The sequence below is a fragment of the Aotus nancymaae genome, unplaced genomic scaffold (assembly GCF_030222135.1).
Source record: "Aotus nancymaae isolate 86718 unplaced genomic scaffold, 86718_ANA_hifiasm-v0.15.2.pri h1tg000039l, whole genome shotgun sequence".
In the NCBI taxonomy this organism is placed as follows: Eukaryota; Metazoa; Chordata; class Mammalia; order Primates; family Aotidae; genus Aotus; species Aotus nancymaae.
In genome coordinates this window covers 1,043,558-1,051,660 of record NW_026988453.1, presented here as the reverse complement: position 1 = coordinate 1,051,660, position 8,103 = coordinate 1,043,558, and positions in this window count along the sequence as shown.

Genomic DNA, 8,103 nt, shown 5'->3' with positions numbered 1-8,103 from the left:
TCGACACCCTATCACCAAAATTGTAAGAGCTAGAGGAGCAAGATCAAGAAAACTCAAAAGCTAGCAGAAGACAAGAAATAACTAAGATCAGAGCAGAACTGAAGGAGATAGAGACACAAAAACCCCTTCAAAAAATCAGTAAATCCAGAAGCTGATTTTTCGAAAAGATCAACAAAATAGACCACTAGCAAGATTAATAAAAAATAAAAGAAAGAATCAAATAGATGCAATAAAGAAGATAAAGGGGATCTCACCACCAATTCCCCTGAAATACAAACTACCATCAGAGATTACTACAAATAACTCTATGTACATAAACCAGTAAACCTGGAAGAAATGGATGAATTCCTGGACACTTACACCCTCCCAAGCCTAAACCAGGAAGAAGTTGAAACCCTGAATTGACCAATAACAAGGGCTGAAGTTGAGGCAGCAATTAATAGCCTACCAACCAAAAAAAGCCCAGGTCCAGATATGTTCACAGTTGAATTCTACCAGACATACAAAGAGGAGCTGGTACCACTTCTTCTGAAACTATTCCAAATAATCTAAAAAGAGGGAATCCTTCCCAAATCATTTTATGAGACCAACATCATCCTGATACCAAAACCCAGCTCAACAAGAAAAGACAACCTCAGGCCAATATCCATGATGAACATAGATGCAAAAATCTTCAATAAAATACTGGCAAACTGGTTGCAACAGCATATCAAAAAGCTTATCCATCACGATCAAGTAGGTTTCATCCCCGGGATGCAAGGCTGGTTCAACATACACAAGTCTATAAACATAATCCACCACATAAACAGAACCAAAGACAAAATCCACGATTATCTCAATAGATGCAGAGAAGGCCTTCAGCAAAATTCAACAGCCCTTTATTCTAAAAACTGTCAATTAACTCAGTATTGATGAAATGTATCTCAAAATAATAAAAGCTATTTATGACAAATCCACAGTCAATATCATGCTGAATGGGCAAAAACTGGAAGCATTTCCTTTGAAATCTGGCACTAGACAAGGATGCCCTCTCTCATCACTCCTATTCAATATAGTATTAGAAGTTCTAGCCAGAGCAATCAAGTAAGAAAAAGAAAGAAATGGTATTCAGTTAGGAATGGTAGAAGTCAAATTGTCTCTATTTGCAAATGAAATGATTGTAAATTTAGAAGTCCCCATCATCTCAGTCCCGAATCTCCTGAAACTGATAAGCAACTTCAGCAAAGTCTCAGGATACAAGATCAATGTGCAGAAATCACAAGCATTCCTATACACCAACAACAGACTTAAAGAGAGTCAAATCAAAAGCCAACTCCCACTCACAATTGCTACAAAGAGAATAAAATACCTAGGAATGCAACTAACAAATGATATAAAGGACTTCTTCAAGGAGAACTACAAACCACTGCTCAAGGAAATAAGAGAGGCCACAAACAGATGGAAAAACATTCCATGCTCATGGTTAAGAAGAATTAATATTGTAAAAATGGCCATACTGCCCAAAGTAATTTATAGATTCAATGCTATCCCCATCAAGTTGTCTATGACCCTCTTCACAGAATTAGAAAACCGTAAACTTCAAATGGAAACAAAAGAGAGAGCCCACATAGCCAAGACAATTCTAAGCAAAATGAACAAAGCTGGAGGCATCACGCTACCTGACTTCAAACTATACTACAAGGCTACAGTAATCAAAACAGCATGGTACTGGTACCAAAACAGAGATACAAACCAATGGAACAGAACAGAGGCATCGGAGACAGGACAGCACATCTACAACCTGATGTGCTTTGACAAACCTTATAAAAACAAGCAATGGGGAAAGGATTGCCTGTTTAATAAACGGTGTTGGGAAAACTGGCTAGCTGTGTGCAGAAAGCAGAAACTGGACCCCTTCCTGACACCTTACACTAAAATTAACTCCAGCTGGATTAAAGACTTAAACATAAGACCTAACACCATAAAAACCCTAAAAGAAAAACCTAGGCAAAGCCATTCAGGACATAGGGATAGGCAAGGACTTCATGACTAAAACACCAAAAGCATTGGCAACGAAAGCCAAAATAGACAAATGGGATCTAATTAAACTCTGAAGCTTCTGTACAGCATAAGAAACATTCATTAGAGTGAACCAGCAACCAACAAAATGGGAAAGAATTTTTGTAATCTACCCATTTGACAGAGGGCTAATATCCAAAATCTACAAAGAACTAAAACAGATTTACAAGAAAAAAACAAGCCCATTCAAAAGTGGGCAAAGGATATGAACAGACACTTTTCAAAAGAAGACATTTATGAGACCAGCAAACATATGAAAATGTCCTCCTCATCACTGGTCACTACAGAAATGCAAATCAAAACCACATTGAGATACCATCTCATGCCAGTTAGAATGGCGATCATTAAAAAATCGGAAGACAACAGATGCTGGAGAGGATGTGGAGAAATAGGAATGCTTTTCCACTGTTGGTGGGAGTGTAAATTAGTTCAACCACTGTGGATGACAGTGAGTGTGGTGATTCCTCAAGGATCTAGAAATAGAAATTTCATTTGACCCAGCAATCCCATTACTGGGTATATAGCCAAAAGATTATAAATCTTTCTATTATAAAGACACATGCACACGTATATTCATTGCATCACTGTGTACAATAGCAAAGACCTGGAACCAACCCAAATGCCCATTGATGATAGACTGGACAAGGAAAATGTGGCACATATACACCATGGAATACTATGCAGTCATAAAATCGATGAGTTTGTGTCCTTTGTAGGGACATGGATGAAACTGGAAATCATCATTCTCAGTAAACTGACACAAGAACAGAAAATCAAAACACCACATGTTCTCACTCATAGGCGGGTGTTGAACATAAGAACACATGGACACAGGGAGGGGAGCATCACACACTGGGGTCTGTTGTGGGGGAGTAGGGGAGGGACAGAGGGGGTAGGGAGGTTGGGGAGGGATAACATAGGGAGAAATGCCAGATATAGGTGACGGGGGATGGAGGCAGCAAACCACATTGCCATGTAGATACCTATGCAACAATGCTGCATGTTCTTTACATGTACCCCAGAACCTAAAGTGCAATAAAATCTACATATATATAAAGAAAAAGAAAGAGTGTTCCAGAGCCTCTTATTTCAAAGTTCATTCAATGTTCATTAATCCTCACTGTAACATCTACGTATACTTATCTAAAGGCCATCTTTATTTTATTAATGTGGGGATAGTCAATTATTGGTCCTTGTGTATCTCAAATAGTTCATATTAATAAGGACTTAGCAACAATTTGGTAGAGGAGTCTAATACCAATTTTCTAATGTAAAAAAAAAATCTACAACCAACCTTGGAAAATAATCAACACCAGTGGGCTGTAGTCTCTTGGGGAGAAAACAGCATGCACCTTCTCTCACACAGCACTTCTCAACCAGGATGATGCAGCTGTGCAAGCACAGAGAACACCTCCCAGCTATGCTGTGAACACCTCAAAGATTTGAGCAGGGTGCGGTGGCTCATGCCTGTAATCCCAGCACTTTGGGAGGCCGAATCATTTGACGTCAGGAGTTCAAGGTCATCCTGGCCAAAATGGTGAAACTACATCTCTACTAAAAATACAAAAAATTAGCCAGGCATGATGGCACGTGCCTGTAGTCTGAGGCAAGAGAATCAGTTGAACCCAGGAAGCAGAGGTTACAGTGAGCCGAGATCACACCACTGTACTCCAGCCTGAGTAACAGTGCAAGACTCCATCTCAAAAAAAAAAAAAAAAAAAAGATTTGATGCCATGCTTTGACTAATGTGCAGAATTTATTTTGCTCTGAGTTCGTATATTGATAAAGTAATGCTGTTGGTTTCAGGTCATGTTTAGCCAGATATGCTTGATGCTAGTGAGAGGAGAAAATGTAGTTTAACACTAAACTGACACCAAAGAAATATTTACTCTTATTGATATGTGAGATCTTGCCTTATGAATATATAAGAAAATCTGCTCAGAGCAATACACATTCTTACTCAAACCAAGACTCGGAACTGAAGGATAGATATGGGAATGGTACAACTAAATGCCTTTGTCATAAATGAAAGGTGTTATGATTCAGCAGAGTGATTGTGCAGTCATCATTAGTGACTTGCTCAATGCTTCTTTAAGTCTCTTAATTCCTTTCAAGTGTGCCTCCTGTAACTACAGTGGTAACTGTTTTTACAAGATGGACAGAATTACTACAGTAACATAACCAAAAGATTTAGGGCAAAAAGATTTTATCCTTTCCAATCAAGGCACCGGGACTGGTCCCTGTAATGCTCTCCATATGAGAAATTCATAACGATGCTGGGTGTTGTATGCTACAGAATAAGATGAAAATGGTTAGCAGTCTTCCATTCTCGAGAGGCTAAACCCACAAAGCCCTTACTAGTCTCAGAGAAGGAAAGTAAGACTTGAACAAGTCCTGCTGGGTCCACATCATTGCCTTCCCCCTGACCTACATTATGAAGAATGGTAAGTGCCTGCAGTAGCTCTTCATAATGAAAGCTTCTTTCCCCCAGAATTCCAGACAAAATGTTCTATCCATGAAAGGTTACTACTTCACAACTCAATTTTTAAAATGCTTGTTGAACGATTACTATTTTCCTCATGCCTTTAAAAATACAATAGAGGTATAAAAAAAAACCTCTTTTCTTAAAAAAAAAAAGTATAATATTTGGAGAAGACATAGAAAATTACTAGACTTGTGATATGTATATAATAAAAGCCTAATATTCAGGTCAAATGTATGGGACACACAGTGAGTGCTATGGAGGGGTCAGAAAGGAAGGCATCAATTATGACAAGACTGAATAGAGGGAATGTTCATGAAGATACCACAGAGTAATGTAAATAATTGATGGCTTTGAGAGTCAAATTTAATTACCACTTATTCAGTATTTAGCACGTCCCAGATATCAAACTGTGAACTTTAACAAGATTATTATAATTTTTCAAAAAATACAAAGACTGGAAGAGAAAAAATGTTTATGGATGATATATGATGGCTTATCTTCATGATGAGGATGGCCGGTGATGATTTTATTTCTCCTAAAAGTTTTTCTTTGTTAGTATTTTGTACTGTGCTTGCAATAAGTAATGAAAAAGAATTTGAATAATTTAGGCATATGAGAAGTAATGAAAACTGTTTTATAATTAGAGAAGATATTGTCTGCAAAAGCATGACAGAGAATTAATACAACATGTGCTATGGACGGTGTGGGGTTAGAGTCAGACAGGGTCATATTACTAAGAGCCTTCACAGAGGAGTTTATATTTAATCATATCTGCAATGGGAACCTCTTAAGTTCCTGAAACAGAAGGAGTCATTGAAAGGCAATATTTAGAAAGATTATTCTCACAGCATAGAGTAAACATTTCAGCCAAGAGAGATTAGACGTAAGAGAATCCACAGATAAAGGACTGAAGTATGAGGAACGTAAGCAACTGAGAGGCTGGACTAGAATCACAGTGGAAGAGGTGGAATCTGAACCCAGGTCTGTCTGTCTGACGCCCATGATTCTTCTGCTACTTTTCTTTTTCTTTTTCTTTTTTTTTTTAGAGAGAGGGCCCTGCTATGTTACCCAAGCTAGCCTCTAACTCCTGGCCTCAAGCAATCCTTCCACCTCAGTCTCCCGAATTGCTGGGACTACAGGCATGAGCCACTGGCTGGCTGATTCTGCTACTTCCCACACTTGTCACATGTGACTGGAACCACAAGAACCTTGATTCTGTTCTATTCTATCCCCACTTCTCAAATTCCTCCACCAATTTGTTCCTGAGAACCTGGAGCACAATCTTAGAATATCCACCTGCAAACCAAAACTTTCTTTGAAGTAGCAGATTTTATCTTTATAATTCAAGCAACACTTCCATTTTCTTATATTGTGTATTCTTATTTGTTTTAATATAAAATTAATATTTAAAAGTTGTATCAAGTCAAATTAACAGGTATGATCATGTACCGTGTAACATTTCAGTCAATGATGGACTGCATATATGAACTATCTTAAATGGTTCCCTAAAACTAGCAGTTTTACTACATATACACGGAGAGAGTAAAAAGCAGTTTTACTATTCACAATAGCAAAGACATGGAATCAACCTAAATGCCCATCAGTGATAGACTAGATAAAGAAAATGTGATACATGCACCATGGAATACTACAGAGCCATGAAACAATAAGATCATGTCTTCTGCAGGAACATGGTTGGATCTGGAGGCCATTATCCTTAGCAAACTCACACAGGAACAGAAAACCAAATACTGCATGTTCTCACACTACACACGGACACACAGAGGAGAACAACACACACTGGGGCCTTTTGGAGGATTGAGGACGGGAAGAGGGAGAGGATCAGGAAAAATAACTAAGGGGTACTAGGCTTAATATCTGAGTGATGAAATGATCTGTACCACAAACCCCTATGACACAAGTTTATCTATGTAATAAACCTGTACTTGCATGCCTAATCATAAAATAAAAGTTTAAAAAGAGGCCGGGTGTGGTGGCTCACGCCTGTAATCCCAGCACTTTGGGAGGCCGAGGCGGGTGGATCACGAGGTTAAGAGATCAAGACCATCCTGATCAACATGGTGAAACCCCGTCTCTACTAAAAATACGAAAAATTAGCTGGGCGTGGTGGCGCGTGCCTGTAATCCCAGCTACTCAAGAGGCTGAGGCAGGAGAATTGCCTGAACCCAGGAGGCGGAGGTTGCGGTGAGCCGAGATCGCGCCATTGCACTCCAGCCTGGGTAACGAGCAAAACTCCGTCTCAAAAAAAAAGTTTAAATAGAAGATTGTGGCATTTTTACCTTACCTTTTCTGTATTTAGATATGTTTAGGCGTTGTGTTACAATTGCTTACGTATTCAGTACAGTAACATGCTATGCAGGTTTGTATCCTAGGAGCAATGGGCTAGACCATGTAGCCTAGGTATGTATGTAGACTATTCTAGCTAGACTGTTCAGGTACACTCTATGAGGTTCACACAATGATGAAATCACCTAGCAATGCATTTCCCAGAATCTGTCCCCACTGTTACACAATGCATGATTGCATATTCTAATTACACATGGGCGGAGAAAGCTCTTCTTCAGCTACTGCAAATAAGTGATAATCAGGTTCTTTAAAAATTTTTATTTATGTATTTTTGGAGACAGAGTCTCACTCTGTCACTCAGACTGAAGTGCAGTGGTGCGATGTTGGCTCACTGCAACCTAGACCTCCTGGGGTCAAGCCATTCTCCCGCCTCAGCCTCCCAAGTAGCTGGGATTACAGGTGCGTGCCATTATGCCTGGCTAATTTTTGTATTTTTAGTAGAGGCAAGGTTTTGCCATGTTGGCCTGGCTGGTCTTGAACTCCTGACCTCATGTGATCTGCCTGCCGCAGCCTCCCAAAGTGCTGGGATTACAGACATGAGCCACCACACCTGGCCCAGGCTCTTCTTAAATACCCACAGAGAATGATCACAATCTTCTAGATCATATGATTCTACATTAGTAAGAAAGTTATTTCATATAGTTTAGATATAATCTTTAAAAAAAAGTCAGATCATTGGTTCTACTCTTAGAGGGTTGCAGAGAGTGGAGACGGAGGAAGCAGCACAAAACCTGAAACAACTTGTATGGCGTCCTACAGAGAATATCTTCCCACCAATTCAGAAAACTTGGTCTAGTGAGTACAATGATCGGGGGATGTCAAAAATAAAATAAAAGAGGTAGATCAAGACTGAGATTAAAGACATAGAATGAGGAAAGGATCAATAAGATATGGTAACAGACTAATACGAGATAATTTTTAAAAAGAAAAAAAAAGGAGAAGTTGATGGAGAAATTGATGACTCCCAGTCTAGGTGACTGGGAGAAACTTCAGTAATGTCTTTAACAACAATGGAAAAAAAAAAAAAAAAAAAAAAAAAGTCCAGAAGTTTGCTGAAGAGAAAAAAGAGTTCGATTTTATTTATGCTGCCCTTCAAACAATAACAGAAGACTCAAGTGGAAAAGTCCCAAGAAATATATTTGGAGTCATCACTAAAAAGTTGAGGCTTTGTTGTTTCCCGGGAAGCAGGCAGT